Below are 20,942 nucleotides of genomic sequence, written 5' to 3' on the forward strand. Positions count from 1 at the left end.
AAAGATGCTGGGCCTGGGATCCCAGCCATCTCTTCCTCTCTCTCAAGAGCTAAGGACCACCAGCTGGTCCACAGAGGGTGGGGGATTGAGGGTGGTATACGTGGCAGGACTGGTTGCACAGCTTTTTAAATGCTAAGCTAAGAAACCCGGGTTCTCAGGAACCAAAGATGTTGACTGAACAAGGAAATGGCATGCAAGAGATCACAGGGATAGAATGTGGCAATTAGGGGCTGGGAGGGGTGATGACTAAGTACAAGAAGCTGCAGGGATAGCTCAGTGGGTATGAACCGAAGCTGTGATGGTGAAGATTGACTGGAGCATCATTTCAGGATAGAATGGATCAGTCTTGGCAACCAGTTGGTATGGAAAGAGCTGCCTGTTGTCACTTGGTGATGAAATACACATTCCCACAGTCCAGCAGGACACTGCCTCTAATCAAATACACTTCTAATGATTGGTCTGTATTTACTTAACGTCCTCACTTTAGTAAGAAATATGAATTGGCCCCATCTCTGAAGAAGCACGGATTCTTAGACTTCTCTGACTAATGAGACTGCTGCTGTTAATGTTAAAAAATAAAATTATAGATATAAGATGCCACACATGTGCTTCTATCATATTAGGACTTCTGAGGTTAAACTATTTTTTACTTCTGTATCATTATAACTTAACATTATGATTTTGTTTATTTAGGTTGATGTTCTACAAACTGATAAGTATTTTAGTGGCCAATTCAAGAAAGAGAAGAAAAGGTAAAATAAATGTAAAGACAGAGTTAAACACATCAAAATGAGCAGAGGATACATTTTTGCCAGGCTTCTACTTGACATATTTTCTTAAACAGTGCTTATCAAATTGTTTATGCTATATATCTGTATCTATACAGAGATGTATAGTTATTGCTTTTGTTTTGCTGTTATAGAATGAATGAATGAATGATTGATTGATTGATTGAAAATACCTTCTAGGATCAGATAATTAATTTCATTCCAGATTCTCAGGTGGCTTAAGGGAAAAGGAAAATACAGCATAAAATATAGTTCATATTATGTTACTAAAGAAATGAAGTATTTATATGAATGAGTAAGGTTTCAGTATGGAAAGGAATTCAGTAAGGAATTTGTTTTATTAGAACTTCACTTTTTTATTGTTGTTTTGTTTTTTGTTTTATTATTGGAGTGTAATTGCTTCACCAAGTTGTGCCAGCTTTCGCTTCTGCTGTAGAAGGAAGTGAATCACGACCTGTACACGTATGTCCCCTCCGTCGTGAGCCTCCCTCCCACTCTTGTCACGCCCCCTAGGTCATCCCAGGGCACCGGGCTCAGCTGCCTGTGCTACGGGGCAGTTACACGGGAAAGCGAAAGTCACCCAGTTGTGGCTGACTCTTTGCGACCGCAGGGACTATACAGCCCATGGAATTCTGCAGGCCAGCATACTGGAGTGGGTAGTCTTTCCCTTCTCCAGGGGATCTTCCCGACCCAGGAACTGAACCCAGGTCTCCTGCATTGCAGGCAGATTCTTGACCAGCTGAGCCACAGTGGAAGCCCAAGAACACTGGAGTGGGTAGCCTGTCTCTTCTCCCGGAGATCTTCCTGACCCAGGAATTGAACCGGGGTCTCCTGCATTGCAGGCAGATTCTTTACCAACTGAGCTATGAGGAGCTATGAGCTATGACTACCCAAAGCAAGATCTCAGTATTTCTAGTTAGGTGGTGGTGTTGGTGAGGGGAAAAAAGAAACAGGTGATGGGGAGGTGGATGGGAAAAGTGAGCACAGGGACGCAAGCCCACGTTGCACTGCTTTTGTTTCAAATTTCCATCCTGATGGGGAGGGATCTTAATTCATCATCTCATCTCAATTCCAGTGAGATTCTACCTAATTCTAAAGACTCGAGAAAGGCATTCATGACTACATACATACATACTTTATCAACTGGGCTTCCCAGGTGGCACTAGTGATAATCCACCTGCCAATGCAGGAGACATAGGAGATGCGGGTTCGATCCCTAGGTCGGGAAGGTCCCCTGGAGGAGGGCACAGCAACCCACTCCAGTATTCTTGCCTGGAGAACCCCATCAGCAGAGGAACCCGGTGGGCTGCAGTCCTTGGGGTCGCAAAGAGTCAGGAACAACTGAAGCGACTGAGCACACACATACTGTATCAACAGGATAAAGAAGAAATTCGATTAGATGCAGAAAAACGTTTGACAAAATCCAGCACCCATTACTGATAAAAGCTCTCAACAGCTGGCAAAAGAGGGAAATGTCATCAACTTGGTAAATAACATCTACAAAACTTTACAGGAGACCTAAATGAATGGGGAGTCATACTGTCCTATGAATGACCCAGCAACGAGACTCAAACGACAGGTGTAGACTGAGAGAAAATATTTGCCAACCACAGATCCTACAGGAATATTTTATCTAGAATACATAAGGAACTCTCAAAGTAAAACAGTTAAAACAAAACAACCCAATTAGAAAATGGGCAAGACACATAAACAGACATTTCACTGAAGAATGAAAATAAGCACATGAAAAAATGTTCAGTAACACTGTTAAGGAAATGCAGATTAAAACCACAATGAGATATCCCTATATGCTTATCAGAATAGCTAAAATTAAAAATAGAGATAACACCAAATACTGGCAAGGATGTGCAGAAACTAGATCACACGTACTTTGGGGTTGGGAATGAAAATTGTACAGCCACTCTGGAAATAAGTATGGCATTCTCCTATAAAGTTAATCACGCCCTTACCAAGACAGCTACCAATTGATCTTAAATATTTATCTCAGAGAAATGTGAACTTAATTTTACACAAAAGCTTGTATATAAATGTTCATGGCAGTTTTATTCTTAGTATTATTAAATATTCATAATAGTTCAAACCTGGAAACAATTCAAATGTCCTTCAGCAGATGAATGATTACAAACAGGACGAAAAAACAAACTACTAAACTCTGTTATTGCCATACCATAGAATACTATTCAGCATTGAAAAGGAAACACTACTGGTTAAACACTACTACAAAACATCTTGGATAGATCTCGAGGGAATTGTGCCCTGCAAAAGAAGCCAACCTTGCAAGATTATATATTGCATGATTTTATTTATATTACACAAACTGACAAAATTACAGCAGTGGAGAACAGATTAAAGGGTGCCAGGATTTAAAGAGAAGGGAGAAATGTGGGAGGGATGGAGGAACAAAGGAGGCTGAATTTTTTGGAGTTTGGAGAGTTTTCCTTCCACTGGTGATGGCAGTATTTCAGTTTGGGGAAAAAAAAAACCAAACAGTTCTGAAGGCTACAGCTTTCAGGGACCATGAGGTCATGCAATAGAGGATGGAGAGATGGCAGAATGAAGGAAGGTTGTATAACCAGTAGGTGTGAACTTTAGAGCTTAAGGAAGGTACCTTAGAACAAAATAATTCCAATCATGTCTCCCATGTGATAAGAGGCAGGCCATGTCTGATAAATAAGAACAGTGTTTCCCAAATGACAGTGATCCCTACACAGTCATCAAGATATTGGTCCAATCTATATTCTACCTCTACCATTATATATGCACTGTCTTTGTTCAGAGTGCCTCAGACCTAAGGTAATATATATTGTGTAAAATAAGAATTCTGCCTGTGTACTCCCTAAAGCCATCTGATGACCCATCAGTTGTACATATAATACGCTTTGGGATAAAAGAGAGAGGGATTCAGAGAAGAGGCAAAGGGCATTGTGAGCAGAGGAAACAGCCTGAGCCAGAGCAGCAAGCGTGAAGGGGCATGATGCATTCAGAGCCAGGAGTGACGGGACCAGAGCAGGCTGGCAGCCTGGGAGGATAAAAGACGTGGTGGGCAGTGAGGCTGGGAAAAAAAGGTCGGGGCGGATTGTCAAGGAAGGGATGGCGAGAGTCAGAGTTCACTCCACTCCTTCTGTGGTCTCTCGCTCAGGCAGAAAGACGGGACAAGGGTCCTGGGGACTGCGCGTTCTCATTTTCTCCCTGGGCTGCAGGACTGTAAGCAGTCATGTGTATCCGTGTTAACACTACATGAGCAAAACCAATCCCCGAGTCCTCGCCAGCTGCACACCTCGCCGCCTCCACTGCATCCATAGGCCCATTTGCATCCAGGCAGGTTGTGTAAACAAGGCTGTTTGGGGGAATACAAACAACCACAGCCTGGACTGTGCTTCAGTAGTCTGGTCTGGGGAAATCAGAATTTCCAGCTACCTCCCATGCCAAGGTGAAGCCTCTTAAGTGATTTGACGGGGATCCTCCCCTCACCCTCCGAAGACGCTGGTGCTGATCCTTGGGGCTGGATGGCTTCCTCCTGCTCAGCCCCTCCTCCACGCCTGCCTTGACAACCAGATGCTAACTTGCTGAGCTGTCAGACAGAAGCAAGCTCAGTGCTACTGTCCCTGGGAGGGCTGGGCAGGCAAAACGTGTAGGCTGTGCTCCCTGAAAAGAGCTGCCCCATCTACACATTGACCTTCTCAAGCTCATGAACTGAATCTTCCTCTTCTTCTTCTTCTTTTTTACAAAATATACTTTATTTATTTTAACTATATTTTCTTTTTGTTGTTTTTTTAAGATTAATTTTTATTGGAATAGAGCTGCTTTACAATGTTGTGTAGAGCAAAGTGAACCAGCTCTCAGTTTAGTTCAGTCGCTCAGTCGTGTCCAACCGACTCTTTGTGACCCCATGGACTGCAGCATGCCAGGCTTCCCCATCCTTCACAAACTTCTCCCGGAATTTGCTCAAACTCATGTCCATTGAGTTGGTGATGCCACCCAGCCATCTCATCCTCTCTTGCCCCCTTCTCCTGCCATCAGTCTTTCCCAGCATCGGGGGCTTTTCCAATGAGTCGGCTATTCACATGAGGTGGCCAAAGTATTGGAGCTTCAGCTTCAGCATCAGTCCTTCCAATGAATATTCAGGACTGATCTCCTTCAGGATGGACTGGTTGGATCTCCTTTCAGCCCAAGGGACTCTCAACAGTCTTCTCCAACACCACAGTTCAAAAGCATCAATTCTTCAGCACTCAGCTTTCTTTATAGTTCAACTCTCACATCCACACATCACTACTGGAAAAACCATAGCTTTGACTAGACAGATCTTTGCCTGCAAAGTAGTGTCTCTGCTTTTTAATATGCTGCCTGGGTTTGTCATATTTTTTCTTCCAAGGAGCAAGCATCTTTTAATTTCATGGCTGCAGTCACCACCTGCAGTGATTTTGGAGCCCACGAAAATAACCAGCTGTTTGTACGCATATATCCTGTGTCTTCTTTGGATTTCCTTCCTTTTGTGCTCAGTCCCTTCAGCCGTGTCTGACTCTTTGCAACCCTACGGACTGCAGCCCACCAGGCTCCTCTGGCCATAAGAATCTCCAGGCAAGAATACTGGAGTGGGTTGACATGCCCTCCTCGAGGGGATCTTCCCAACCCAGGGATTGAACTGGCATCTCCAGCGTCTCCTTAATTACAGGTGGATTCTTTACCTCTGAGCCACCGAGGAAGCCCTTCCCTCCCTTTAGGTCACCACTGAGCACTTAGGAGGGTTCCCTGAGCTATACAGGTTCTCATTAGTTACCTTCTTTACACATAATATCATGTGTGTGACGCAGTATATATGTCAACCCCAACCACCCAATCCATCCCACCCCCCTTCCTTCCTTGCTGTTCTTTTGTATTTTTCGCTATGTCTGTGTCTCTGTTTCTGTTTTGCAAACGAGATCATCTTTAAACTTTGCCCTGCAAAGTGGACAGACCTGTAGGCACTGAATCTCTTTTAAATGTTCGTAGAGTTCTTTTCACAGTCGGCTATGGTTTCTGGCCTCTGCTCACGACACTCCATCTCTCCCTAATGACACATCCATCACATAAGCCTTCTTCCTACTCTTTGAATACTTTGAGTTCACTCTACCTCAGGGCCTTTGGCCTTGCTCTAATTTCCCTATCTGAAACATGGTCTCCCAGAGAATTGGCATGGCTGGCTCTTTCACCATTTATCAGTTCAATTCAGTTCAGTTCAGTCGCTCAGTCGTGTCCGACTCTTTGCGACCCCATGAATCATAGCACACCAGGCCTCCCTGTCCATCACCAACTCCCGGAGTTTACTAAAACTCATGTCCATTGAGTCGGTGATGCCATCCAGCCATCTGATCCTCTGTCGTCCCCTTCTCCTCCTGCCTCCAATCCCTCACCATTTATACTTGGGTCCAATTATTACCTCTTTGAGCATCTTCCCTGGGTCCCCAGGTCAACAGGCTTCCAGCCATTTCTTTCACCTTCCCTCTCTTGATTTTCTGCATGACTCTTGTTATCTGAATCTGTCATGTCCATTCATTGTGTTATTGGTTTGATCTATCTTTCCCACTAAAAGTTAAGCTTCATGAGAGCAGGAACTTTGCTTATTTGTTGCCCTGTCTTTATGCCTAGGTCATACTGGGCTGCCCTAGATAATGGTGTTGAAGGAATTGAGCTGGGAAGCAGATAGGACAAAAGAGAAGGCTTATCTTTTCACTGGAAAAACTTGCAATCTAGATCAAGTCCTAAGAGTTACTGAACTTGAATGAGGCATGCAACCATACAATGGGAAATGGGTGAAATTACGTCTGTCTGAGCTTTAACGCTGGGCAGCGCTTCTGTTGTCATACAGACTTCGTGCATTTGAAGAAGGGGACCCAAGAGGGGAAGCAAAGGGACCTTCGTTAACAGTGGCCTTACTCGCATTTAACGGGACGTGAGAACAGGAAGGAAAGAGATGGTGTGAATGGAAAAGGGCTCTTAAAAACAATGCTACCTTGTCACAAGTGTGAGGTCAGAATCCTTCCAATTTGGGGCTTTGACTTGTTGGACATTTGTTCTGTGATAGCTACTATGCCAAGCATAGTTCATTTTTGTTCATTATCTCATTTTATCCCACAATACGGAGATATCAATAGGTGTCATCATCGCCATCATTGTCTTCAGCAGCATCACCACCACCACCACCATCACATCATCCACTGTGAAGGTAAAGGAACAATTCCCTCATTTCTAAAATCCCTTATATTTACCACCATTCTACACTGCTTCTTCTGCCAGCTGAGGCCTTCTACCCCAACTTGATAATTCTGTAGCCCTGCTTTGACCATATCTCAAATTTTAAGCACACAAAAACAAAAATGTTTCAATCAAATAAATTTATTTAAGGAGGAAGCACAAGGAGGAGGAATTAACTTTATTAGCTTTAAGATGTTTCAGGGTGAAATGAATTGGGAGAGTAGCATTGATGTATATATTTCACATGTGTAAAATGGGCTTCCCTGGAGGCTTAGCTGGTAAAGAATCCATCTGCAGTGCAGGAGACCTGGGTTCAATCCCTGGATTGGGAAGATCCCCTGGAGAAGGGAAAGGCTACCCATTCCAGTATTCTGGCCTAGAGAATTCCATGGACTGTATGGTCCATGGGCTTGCAGAGTTGGACATGACTGACCGACTTTCACTTCGTTTCACTTCAGTCAGATCTATGCCTGAGACCTATTGACAGTAACTGAGTCCCATCCTTGTTCACAAGTCCTGTGATCCACTGTGAATGGTGGCTACTGATCCTGAATTCTCTGATCCAGCTTCGGTCTCTCCACTGAAAGCAGGGCAGAGACTTTGCCTTGCCTTTGAGTCCTAGCTTGGCCCTCTATCCATTGTCCTAGGTTTCCTAAAGAAAAAAATAATGCAAAGTAGTACAAATCTACAGGAGTGGCAGTGAATAATGAACTGGGAATACAGTGACATACAAGCAATGATGTTTGCTATGTAGTCTTCATTTTAACCAGCGATTTTTCTATAGCGTTATTCAGAGATATGCAGTTACTCTTGACATTCCTCACTATTTACCCCAAGCCCTTTTTAGCATAAAGCATCCCACAGCCTACCTGAGATTCAATAAATAAGCATGAAAAGGGTCTATCTTATTCAGCAAACCTATTCTCTGAGGTGCTTCTCCCCATAGAAAATAAAATGTGCATTGTTGCGTAGGAGTAAATTGGACCAGAAATCTTTCCCAATGTTGCTGTTTTTGTGTGTGTTTTACGAACATCCATATGCTTATCTCTAAGCTAGCCTGATGCCCATCGTGCTGTGTCAGCTAAATGTTGAAGTTACCCCACAGTCACCCCAACAAGAGTAGTGTTTTTCAGGCGACTTGAACTTAGCAGAAGCTTTATGTATCAGGTCAGTGCTAAAGAGGCAGAGGAAGATCCACGCTTCTTGCCTAAGGGAGAAGAGTGGGTTTATTGGAGCTGCTCAGTTTTCAAGAAACTGCTGTTTTTACCAAACCTCTGATTCCCCCCCGCCCACCGCCCCCGCCCAGGACTGATTAGCCCAACAGGAATTGATACTGAATATACAGGGACAGTGGATTTCTGAAAACCTACTCACTTGTAGAAAGGATGAGAAAACTGAGGCCCAGAGAATGAAGTGACTTCCTGAAGGTCACATAGCTTCCCTTGAAAGAACTCCTCCAAAGAAGGACTCAACACACAAGTCCTTTGTTGCCCCTTGGTTTGTGTGCAAGTCTGACGCCGTATTTCTACTCACAAAGGGGCCAGAGGTGATCCGCCTTCTGCGAGGAGCACTGTTGATTACAGAGGAACACAAAGTTAAGGGCAGACCTGAATCTGGGAAAATCCATTGTCAAAAGGGTAACAATCAAGACCTTAGACTGGATTAAAAAGGGGGAAAAAAGTAGTCGTGATGCGTCACAAAAAGGCCTTTCATGTCCAGCAACAGCCTTTGAGAAAGAAGACAAACTTGAGAGGTCCAGAGTGAAGTCCTTCTGTCTTCCATAGGAACGGAGAATGTACAGGCCACAGGGCTGGTGAAGACGGACTCCTCCCACCTTTCTGCCCTGATGGCGCAGGAGCAGAAATTGCTGCTGCATGAATAAAAAGCCCGCGCCAGCACGGCAGCTCTGCTGGTGAGAGAAGCAGGTGGAAGAGGGCACACAAACACACTTGGTGGAGAAACTCTTCATTTCAGCCCTGTTTGTTTTGAAAATGTCGCAGTCGCAGGTCATGGAATTCATGAATAAAACGCCTTCCTTATTTTGACTCAAAAGGAATAAAGATTTATTACCGTCCTAACCAGGGAAACAGTATTGACCCACCGGCTATTTGAGATTTTTAGCATTGTGGGCAAGAATATTTATTGCTTTTAATTACCATAAAGTAGTGAGGATCTTGTTTTTAATAGATTTTTTTTCCCATTACCCGGATCTTGGCTTGCAATTCTAGGTGTAGGAAAGAGGGGGAAAATAATATATCAATGTTATGTAAAAATTCCCAAAGATAATAAATTAAAAATGACCTAAGTTTGTTTTCAGTCTCTTTCCAGTTTCTTTTCAATCCCTATGAACCAAAATAGGATTGTGTCCGTGTGTGTGTGTGTGTGTGTGTCTGTGTGGGTTTGTGTGTGTGTGTGGGTTTGTGTGTGTGTCTGTGTGTCTGTGTGGGTTTGTGTGTGTGTCTGTGTCTGTGTGTGTGTTTGTGTGTGTGTGAGTGTGGGTTTGTGTGTGTGTCTGTGTGTCTGTGTGTGTCTGTGTGTGTGTGTCTGTGTGTGTAGCCATGTGAACTGGCCACAATTGCTACATGACCTTCAGCAACTGAGTTAATTTTTCTGAATCCCAAGCCCATAGATTGAAATATGGATGAGAACACAAAGCGTTATAAAGGTGGATTTCCAACCTGAGGAAAGTTCCTTCATTCTTCTAAATCTCAGTTTTATTATTTAAAAAGTGGGGAGAACAATGATTAGTTTGCATGATTATCAAGACGATAAAATGTGATAGTGGATTTAAAAATCCCTAGCAGGGTTCTCAGTATGTATCATTCATTAAGCAATAGATGGTTTGTTTCCTCTTTCTCTCTTTGTCTATCTCAACACACATGTGCATGTGGAGAGAGAGACAGAGACACAGAGAGAGGAGAGAAATATCCAATTGATTCTAGGTCAATGTTTTTGGGTTGTGGTATTTTCAAGAGTGCTTTAGTTGTCGGCTCAGACAGCTCAGATCTGTGCATCTGAATCCACTTGTGGGTCTTCTGTGACCACAGGAAAGAGCTTCTAGAAATCACAGGCCATGAGCTAAGAGCCAATAGTCTATGTGATTGTGGTGTAAGACAAGCTCTCTTTACTCCACGCTGCCATTGAAAACCTGAATCCTGGAAAGATTAACTGGCCCCACCTAAGAGAAGAACGTGGTCAAGCTGTGTAGACCCTTAAGTGATGGGTTTCCCGGGGAGGGCTGTTAGACTCAATTTAAATACTGCTTTAGGCATACCTGGTCTCCCTTGCCTGAGTGACCATCTTTTTTTCCATCATCCTCCAATTATCTAACCTTGGACAAGTTTCTAACCTCCCTAAGTCTTACTCATCTGTAAAATGGAAATAACAAGTGTACCTATGCATGGGATAATTGAGAGTTAAATAAAATAATCTGAATGAGGCTGATTTATCAATGTCTAACCTGGAGTGCACCAACAAATAGAAGCTGTCATATACAATCTCTGGATCATCATTTTCCTTTTCTGCTGGCAAATTCCAAAGAGAAGATGTCCCCAAATTGATCTTGCAAATCCATACATTCATTTGCACACCACTGCGCACAATTAAAGTAGTAACTGTCGACCAGGTGAATATTTTCTAACTTGAGAACCCCTGGATTTTTCCTGCTGCCTTACCAGACTCAATGTGGCCATATTTTAGGAAATATCCACAATGTGTGATACATACACATTGAGAGTGAGTTTAGTTTTTATAAGGAGAGTGAAGATGCTTTTGCTTTGTGAAACTTTAAGGGATGAAAACATCTCAGGGAATATAAAGGGTGCTGGTTGAAGTATTAATAATAAAGGGTAGATTTTTCTAACAAACTACCATACTGATTCACTGATTGCCCTCAGCCATATGCGTCTTAGGCTAACCATCTTAAAGATAAGCTCAATAGAAGAGCAATAATTGTGTTGAAGGGAAGGAGAGAGAGAGAAAGGCAAATTAGAGAATGAGGGGACCCAGGCAGGAGAAATAAAAAAGGAGATGAATGATGCAGAACTCAGGCAGAGAGAAAAGAGGAGAGGAAGACGAGGACTTCCTGGTGGCCCAGCGGTTAAGACTTCACCTCTCCTGATGGGGAGCTAAGATCCCACATGCTTCGGGGCCAAAAAACCAAAACATAAAACAGAAGCAATATTGTCACAACAAAGACTTTAAAGATGGCCCACTTCAGAAAAATCTTAAAAAAAAATAAAAAAGAAAGAGAGAGAGGAAAGGGCAAGCAGAAGAGACAGGAGGGTACTATTAGGGACAGGGAGAGGGCAACACAGTCGGCAAGCAGGCTGCTGGGCTGGGAATTCAAGGAAGAATGGGTGGAGAAAGAAGGGAGGAAAGTTACAGCGTTGCTTCTGTTTTATGTCCTGGGTACGGGGACCAGGGCTTGTTGCCAGATTGGCTCCCGCAGTGCTTGGGTCTGCAGCTTGTCTGGTCCACGTTGATTCCTAACTTCAGCAGTGATTTTTCAAAGCCAGGGATCCAGCTCCAGCTCACATGCCAGCTCCCCCGGCACCTGCTGGGCTGACAATGATGCTCTCTGCAGTCTGGAATGGGCGAGAGGTACCTCGTTCTCCTTGCCTAACAACTCGCCCCGGAGAATGCTGCTCCTTGGTCCTGCCTTTCAATTCTTTGCAAAGAAAGAAAATAATAAAGGAGAAGATGAATTGAGATTCTTTTATATTTTTACTGAAAATGACCATGGATGAGAAACTTTTCCAAGTCAATGGGTCTCTTGTGGGGCTTTACAATCACTCTGCACCAGCAATCAACCCAACTGGATGCCTCCTCTTTTATCTCAGAGACCCCTTCAGAGATTGGCACGGTGACTTTTTTTTGCAATGGTGACAAACAGGTGTGTGCTAAATGTATGGGCCCGCTTGCCTGCTACCCCTTTCTGTCTCACTAGAGATCAGCAGAGTGAGCTGGTACATTTTGGAGAACTTTGACTTGCATGGACCTGAGCAACCATTTAACCTGATGACAGATGAGAAGACTGAAGCTCAGAGAAGCAGAGGGTTTTGCTTCAAGTCACACACTTGGTTGGGAGCAGAGCCAAGGTGCCCACTAGCCCAGGGCTCTTTTTTTGGCCTGCATCTCTCTCCTTTGAACCTTGCTGGTCAAGCTGTCTAACCAAAGCAAGAAAAATCCCTTCCTTTAATGCAGTTCTATCTCACTTACAGATTGGATATTTTTTTTCCCGTGAGTTAAATGTGTTTAAAATGTATTTAATAATACCTAAATGCAACTTCTCTTCCTACAGAAGCTATCACTCATATTACTTAATGACCATTACAGAAAGTCTTTCAAAGGATTTTCTAATTTCTCCTCCAAATAAATGTACATGCAAACACGATTTTCTATGCCAATCCTGTTCTTAGTGAGATGTGCCCACAAATATTGTCATGTGATAGTAGTGGTTATTAAGGATCATGTTTGTGACATGCTCCTATCATAGACTCATTTTTATCTTCACAATACCCATTTAAGAGATAAAGACATAGACACAGAATTTTTGAGCCTGAGCCAAGAATGGAATGGTTTATTGAAACAGAGCTTAGAATTAAAAGATCAGAGGGGACATGGCTATTGATTTGGAAGCTGTTAGGAATACTGGGGTTTTGGAAATCAGGTTGATCTGATTTCAAATCCTCTGCTGGTATCCATTAGCTTTGTGACTTTGGTCAAGTTTCTAAGCTCCAGTTTTCTCATCTGTGGAATGGGGACAATAAAGACACGGGCTACATATATTTGTTGCAAATATATGTATTTATATGTATATATATGTATATGAATTAAATATAATATATGTATATGAATTAAACGCTTCCTATACAGAGTTCCTAGCACACAGTAGGTGAGTAACATCTCAACCGTTATTATCCGGTATAGTCTCCTCTCCCCACTCTATTACTGACAGATTCTCCGAATTTCTCTACTTCATCTTAGATGTGTAGGCAAGACTGCATTCCTATACTTGCAGAGGAAATGTGTTTTTACATTTGATAACAGTTCACCTGCCATTTCGTTCTGCAGAGCACGAACTCGTCCACTTCTCAGTTTAGAAGCGGTCGCTGCTGATTCATGCCTTTGCCTCATCACTTGTTTAATCCCATTTCCCCTGCAGGGGAATGAATTTTCTGCCAGATAGTCTCCTTTATAAAAAGCTGTTATATTTGTGATTTTTTAATTTTTATGTTTCAGCAAGTCGGGCTCTCTCTTGTAAAGAAACAGAAAGCATCAGCATGTCTGCTTCATCCTGAGCACAGGCGGGGCACCAAAAATAGTCAAAGGACAAAAGCTGAAGTTCTTTCTTTCTCACGGAGGAATGCAGATGGAGGCTCCTCTTGGGTTCTTGGGACCTCCGAGCATCGGGAAAGTTGTCAGGTCAGGAGGATGCTTGCTAGACAGGACACCAAGAGACTGGATGCTTGGAATGGACTCCATCTGTAATAAAACGTTTGACCTTGGAAGGAAGGAAAGCTCTTCCTGTAGGGCTTCAGTTTTCTCATCTATTAAATAAGGAAGGTGAATTTTAGCTCTTGCATTTTGTTTCTATCACTGAAATCCTGTCAAGACCCAGAGGAATCAATTTTAATGATTAAATTTTAGGGACTGTGTCCCCGTGGGAGGGATAATTGGGGAACACGGTCAGTGCCTCTCCAATCAATTCACACGATGACCCCCAACTCTGCCTAATTGTCAAGAAAGGTCCTTCCGCCGATCTGTGAACAGACTGAATCATAAATGAGACATGTCCTAATCCAGAGGTGCATATTAAGTAGAGATATTTGGACCATAATTGCACACGGACAACATAGTAAAAGCCAGCTCACCTGCCATTCCATAACCCAAACCCCTTATTACCTGCCAAGAATGCATTTGCCCTTGTCTACGTTCTGCTTTTATAGAAAAATGAAAAGAAAAAAAAGCTACAAGTCAACAAGCTGATAACCTGGATTTATCTTGAGAACATAGATTCTACGATATGCCCTGAGGTCAGTGTGGATTTAACTCAATTCCAAAGACTTCTGTAGCCACTTCCATGGCACAGTGGTGCTATGGCAATAGACTAAAGGGGCCACAACATTCTAAACACACACACACACACACACACACACACACACACACACTCACACACAATAGCATAGCAATATTAATAAGGATGACTTTCAGATAATTTCTTTTTAAAATTATACATTTCACAGGCACTTTCTTCTTTTTGCTCTTTGTTTTTCTTCCCATTCTTTCTACTGTAAAGATAAATATATATATTTTTTTAAGTGAGAGGAATTGAGGTCTTGATCTGACACATGCATTCATTTTTGAGAGTGTGATAGCAACTCCCTGAAGCACGAAAGGCATTATTATCTTAGGTGTATTGGAAAGAAAAAAAAAGACAAACCCAGAAAAGTAATTGTTAGAGGTAAGTTGCTCAGCATTTCCCAGGCACAACTGCATTTAGCCGCTGTAATGATCACGTGAAGCGGGCACTTTATCTCTGCTTCACAGATGAGGTGACTGAGTCTCAAAGCAGTTAAGGTAGAGAGCCAGGCTCACGAGAGCACAGTTCGCACTCAGGCTCACCGGGCACCACAAACCCATGTTCTCACCTTCCTTCTAACCTGCCTGTCCACTTGTTCAAGGTTTCAACCCAGCATCACGATACAGTCGCAGCAGAGACCCCAACTCTGCAACCCTCCGCCCCCCCCCCCCCCCCACTTTTACATCCTTTGTTCTCTTTCCCTGTTGAGACGTGTTGAGTACCACGTCTTTGAAAATCGGAGTCACGTGTCATGCTTTGCATTTCTCTATTAACCAGAACTTTGTATCGCCTAGCCATTCCCGAAAACAGAGTTTACATCTAATTTTGTACAAACCAGTAAAGGCAAAGGAAAACTGCAAGTGAATTATTATGGAAAGTGTTGGGCCTCCTGGTATATCACGGTGATTGAGAAGCAGAATGATTTGAGTAGAAAAGGTCTTGGGTGAAAGTCAGTGATGTGTTCAGTTTTCAAAGGAAAGCCTCCTTCTCTTTCTGGGAGAATGGGGCAGAGAGGAGGTGGGGGCATTTAGACCCTTTCCCCAGGTCCCAAATCCCACTCAGCGTCCCTCCCGCCTTCCTGCATGACTCCGTCCCATTGCCGTTTCCCACGTGTAGAGCTCCTTTCAGCCAGAGTCTCTGCTTGGATCTCCCGTTCCCCAGAGTTTTCAGATTCTTTTCTTTCCATCAACCTTCCCCACCCCTGCCCCCCGCCCCCACACATCCACACAGGCAGCCACACTGTGAAGAACCCCCTGACCTCATGATACATTCTCTCCTCAGGGAAGCCCTTCCAGTCTCCAGGCTGAGCCAGACCACCCTGGCCCAAGTCCTCAAATAGCTGCTTTTCTCTCTAGCGCTTGTCATAATGGTTATTATTTTATTGTGTCTTTAGCTATTTGTGTAATTTCTCCACTAAGCTGTAAGCCATAGGGAGACTAGGACCACATCTTTCTTCCTCAGCTAAAATATCCTTTGTGGCGGGCAGGGGGCTTAGTATACACTGGCTGTTTATGCATGAGGGTCACATTTATGCTTCTGTTTGCAAGGCTCATCATTTCATTGGTATTGATTACAAGGGAGAGGACATCAACACATCTCTTGAGTAAAATGCAGGATATGAGGGATTTATTTGTTGATGGAATGAAAAAATAGTCAAGGCTATGAAAAAATATTCAGGGCTATGTGGCTTTATTTGACTTTGGTTCATTCTACCCCAGAACACAGAGGTCACTTGACCTGTCTCCATCACCCCATCTTCCCTCCCACTTTGGGTCTTCTCTTCCAATACACATACAGCCAGTTCCAAGACCCTGGGCTTGGCTTCAGCTTTAGCTAGCCTAAAGCCTAAAGCCTAAAGATTGCAATGCAAAAAGAAAATCAATTTTATGATTTTATCCACTTATTTTTCTTTTCTCTTCTCAACCCACAATTTTCTCCTTTGCTCAGTCATTATTAACAAGGTATCTGGCCTACAGAGGAGAAAATGTATAATTAAAAAGAACAATGCTGTTATTAAATACTTGGACTGACCGTTGGGTTAATTTGTACCTAGGCAGCAAATAAACCCAATAGGTCACACCTACAGAAAAGTGATGCATTTTGAGGTGGTGCAAACATTTACAAAAATACCTCTAAAAGACAGCATATTCCCTGACTCAATCATTGTTTTTCCTGTTCTATTTTTTCCCTTTGCAAAGAGAAAATGTTTTAGAAACATTTTTACCTTCCTAACAGCCAAAAGGTTGTTAAGCCGCTTCACACATCTTTCCCTCTGGGGTGTTCATATCCACCAAAGTTAATGGATGGAAAATTAATGTTTCTCTCCAAATGTTTCCACAATCACAAAGCAAATAGTTGATTCTGCCAAGATGAGAGTGTAAATCTGGCCTCAGGAAAAGGCTTCCGTCACCATTACCCACATCATTTAGCCCAAATCCAGAGACTGGCCTAATTACCATGATGGTTCAGGAAATGTGGGTTTAGGTACCACAGAGGCCGTACAGAGTATAAAACCGAACACACCCCCTGATCACTGTCCACCTCTGTGCTGTCTTTATGCCAGGGAGACTTGGTTTCCCTCACATAGAACACAGTTTGTTTTTTATGTGGTGCTCTCCAAATATTGTGACTCAAGTCAACACAAGTTGAAATATTTTCTAGGCAAGTAAAATGGTTTAATTATAAATCAGTTTCCAAGAACTAGACTGCAACTAAAGCCCATATGTCCACAGAATGGATGGAGTGTTACCAACTTATGCATGAGGGGCTCATTTATGCTTCTGTTTTCACGGATCATCATTTAATTGGTGTTGATTACAAGGGAGAGGACATCAACACATCTCTTGAGAAAAATGCAAGATATGAGGGGTCAAATTTGCAAACAGATCCTGATTGCATGTATTTACAGAAGAGCCACTCTTGTTATTTAGTTGCTAAGTTGTGTCCTACTGTTTTGCGACCCCATGAACTATAGCCACCAGGCTCCTCTGTCCATGGAATTCTCCAGGCAAGAATGCTGGAGTGGGTTTCCATACCTTCCTCCAGGGGATCTTCCTGACCCCGGGATTGAACCTGCATCTCCTGCTTTGGCAAGCTGATTCTTCACTGATGCGCCACCAGGGAAGTCTGCACTCACACCAAATTTGGTACCGATTATTCAAGTGTTATGGGAATTTCTGTGGCAGGGTTGTTTTGGTCTCGCTAAACTCCAACCAAATGCCACCAAGGAATAATGAGGAAGAAAGTAACTAATGAAAGCAAATTTAATGGAACTTATTATGGACCAGATGCTGTTGCAAATGATTTATGTGAAGCAGGTTATTTAAGCCCTCACATCAACTCACAGAAGGTAGCTAACTGTTAATCTTTCTACGTCACAGTCGAAGAAACTGAAGCACAGAGCCGTTAAGTGACTTGCCCGAGGCCACACAGCTAATTAGTGGCAGATTTAGGGATTCCCTGGTAGCTTAGGTGGTAAAGCATCTGCCTGAAATGCAGGAGACTCGGGTTCGATTCCTGGGTTGGGAAGATCCCTTGGAGAAGGAAATGGCAACCCACTCCAGTACTCTTGCCCAGAAAATTCCATGGATGAAGGAGCCTGGTGGGCTACAGTCCATGGGGTCGCAAAGAGTCGGACAAGACTGAGCAACTTCACTTTCCCTTTTACTTTTAGGATCAAACACTAGCATGCTATTTTTTCGAACCTATCTTCTAAACATAGGCTACATTGCTAGAAAACCAAGGCATTTCATAGTGCTGTCTTGAATTCTGGCCTTCTTTCCAGGGGATAGTTTTGGACCACCTAAAAGAAGCCTAAAAGCATAGCGTTCCCCATCTGCTGTCCACAGTCAGCCCAGCATACAGTTCCCTGACTCCTCAACAAAGGCTGTATTGTCTCCGCCCAGCCCTGTTAAATGCATCTCCTAAACTGAAGGTATTGCTGGACCGAAATGAGGCAGTATAAAGAGAAAGAAAAGACCTGTCCAGAGACCTTTAGGTTCCATGGAATATACAGCTGAGAATATCTTATCAGAGTGTTTTAGCACTTCTTACATGTTTCTAGATGTGCTGTCTTTGTCCAATAAGCCCTGCCTCTCAAGTCTTTGTTGCCTGTACCAAAGCAGGAAAGGAAAGAATGTTTGCTAAGCCTTTATCCCAGGGATAAGGTAATTTTCTTCTTCTCCTCTTCTTCCTCCTCCTCCAACTGCAAACACGGACCTGCACTTGCTCGATGGTTCCTTCTACCTTTCTTAATGACTTCAGATATAGCAGCTAGGTCCTCATCTCTGTGGCTATGGAGAAGACTTTGGAAACTGAGGAGGACTGGTTCCAGGACCCCCATAGATATCAAAATTCGTGGATGCTCAAGCCCCTTATATCAAATGGCTTGGTGCATTCTGCCCTCTGTATCCGAGCATTCTGCATCTGCAGATCAACCGAGCACAACGGAATTCATGGATGGGGAACCTGGAGATACAGAACCGCTGGTTACAGAGGGCCGTCTCTACTTGAAAAATACAGGCTGAACAGAATCCTAGAGGATTTTAATGGTTTTATTTCTTCCTCTGTAGAACCAGACTGTGGGGCCCAGTCTAAGTATGTCTCAAGAGACATTCTTTAACCAAGATCTTATAAATTAAACTCTTCCAGTCCCTTTCTCTGATTTAATCTTCCTTAGGACAAAATACTATCATGTTCCTTAAGACAAAAAGATGGGAGTGGAGAAGGGAAAATTATTAGGAGGGTTGGGATAATGAGGTTAATAACTTTTTTCTTCTATTGTATGCAATGACACTTCAAAAATAAAAACAATAATAAGACTGTTCATGCTAATCAAAGCAATTCATTCCTTACCTAGATCTCATTTCCCACAGGAGACAGCACACGCTTCCCTTTTACCACATTATCATTGTCCACCAGGATTGTGCCTGGCTCCAAGGTCGAGGAACGTGCCTATTTAATGGAAGAAGTTTATTCAATTAGCTGGGAAGGGAAGGAGCAGAGGGAAGATTCTGGTATACAGTAAGTCCCCTATACACAAACTAATGCCATGTAGAGAGTATGTTTGTAAGTCCAATTTGTTTGTAAGTTCAACAGAGTTAGCCTAGGTACCCAGCTAACACAATTGGCTATATACCATTGCTCTTATTCTTGCTTCCAGCCATCCTGGGCTTGAAATAAAGATACCATTCTGCTGTACTCTATGCAGTACTATACAGTAAAGCACACAGAATCACTTGCAGAGGATGCATGCACGTGACAATGGATGCCAGACAGTTGAACTAACTTATGTGATTGGATATGTGAATGCATGTTTGCATTTTTGAAAGTTTGCAACTTGAAGGTTCATATGTAGGGGACTTGCTGCATATATATGATCAATCTGGGCCAGAACCATCCTGACCTGAGAAGGGTAGCAGTTCAGAGTCCATCCCTCAAGTTATTAGACCTCCTTACAAGCAGAGTTCATCAGGCAAAATGCCGGGCTGGATGAAGCACAAGACTTCTGGGAGAAATATCAATAACCTCAGATATGCTTATTTAACTTATATGTAGAGTACATCATGAGAAATGCTTGGCTGGAAGAAGCACAAGCTGGAATCAAGATTGCTGGGAGAAATATCAATAACCTCAGATATGCAGATGACACCACCCTTATGGCAGAAAGTGAAGAGGAACTAAAAAGCCTCTTGATGAAAGTGAAGGAGAAGAGTGAAAAAGTTGGCTTAAAGCTCAACATTCAGAAAACTAAGATCATGGCATCTGGTCCCATCACCTCATGGGAAATAGATGGGGAGACAGTGGAAACAGTGTCAGACTTTATTTTTTTGGGCTCCAAAATCACTGCAGATGGTGACTGCAGCCATGAAATTAAAAGACGCTTACTCCTTGGCAGGAAAGTTATGACCAACCTAGACAGCATATTAAAAAGCAGAGACATTACTTTGCCAACAAAGGTCCGTCTGGTCAAGGCTATGGTTTTTCCAGTGGTAGTGTATGGATGTGAGAGTTGAACTGTGAGGAAAGCTGAGCGATGAAAAATTGATGCTTTTGAACTGTGGTGTTGGAGAAGACTCTTGAGAGTCCCTTGGACTGCAAGGAGATCCAACCAGTCTATCCTAAAGGAGATCAGTCCTGGGTGTTCATTGGAAGGACTGATGCTGAAGCTGAAACTCCAATACTTTGGCCACCTCATGTGAAGAGTTGACTTATTGGAAAAGACCCTGAAGCTGGGAGGAATTGGGGGCAGGAGGAGAAGGGGATGACAGAGGATGAGATGGCTGGATGGCATCACCGACTTGATGGGCTTGAGTTTGAGTAAACTCCGGGAGCTGACGATGGACAGGGAGGCCTGGTGTGCTGCGATTCATGGGGTCGCAGAGTTGGACACGACTGAGCGACTGAACTGAACTGAACCGAACAGATATGCAAATGACACCACTCTTATGGCAGAAAGCAAAAAGGAACTAAAGAGCCTCTTGATGAAGGTGAAAAAGCTGGCTTAAAGCTTAACATTCAAAACACTACGATCATGGCATCCAGTCCCATCATTTCATGGCAAATTGATGGAGAAAAAATAGAAATAGTCACAGACTTTATTTTCTTGGGCTCCAAAATCACTGTGGACAGTGACTGCAGCCATGAAATGAAAGGATTTTTGCTCCTTGGGAGAAAAGCTATGACAAGCCTAGACAGCTTATTAAAAAGCAGAGACATCACTTTGCAAACAAATGTCCATCTAGTCAAAGCTATGGTTTTTACAGTAGTCATGTATGACTCACGATGTGAGAGTTGGACCATAAAGAAAGCTGAGAGCC

General features: G+C 43.1%; 1 non-coding gene across 1 annotated transcript; it reads left to right on the forward strand.

Annotated features, from left to right (window-relative positions):
- Nucleotides 1-17,580: 17,580 nt before the first annotated feature.
- On the forward strand, nucleotides 17,581-17,652 carry TRNAF-GAA (transfer RNA phenylalanine (anticodon GAA)). Its single transcript has one exon. It is a non-coding gene; the product is annotated as a tRNA-Phe (tRNA).
- Nucleotides 17,653-20,942: the final 3,290 nt, after the last annotated feature.

The sequence above is a fragment of the Dama dama genome, chromosome 16 (genome assembly GCF_033118175.1).
Source record: "Dama dama isolate Ldn47 chromosome 16, ASM3311817v1, whole genome shotgun sequence".
Classification (NCBI taxonomy): domain Eukaryota; kingdom Metazoa; phylum Chordata; class Mammalia; order Artiodactyla; family Cervidae; genus Dama; species Dama dama.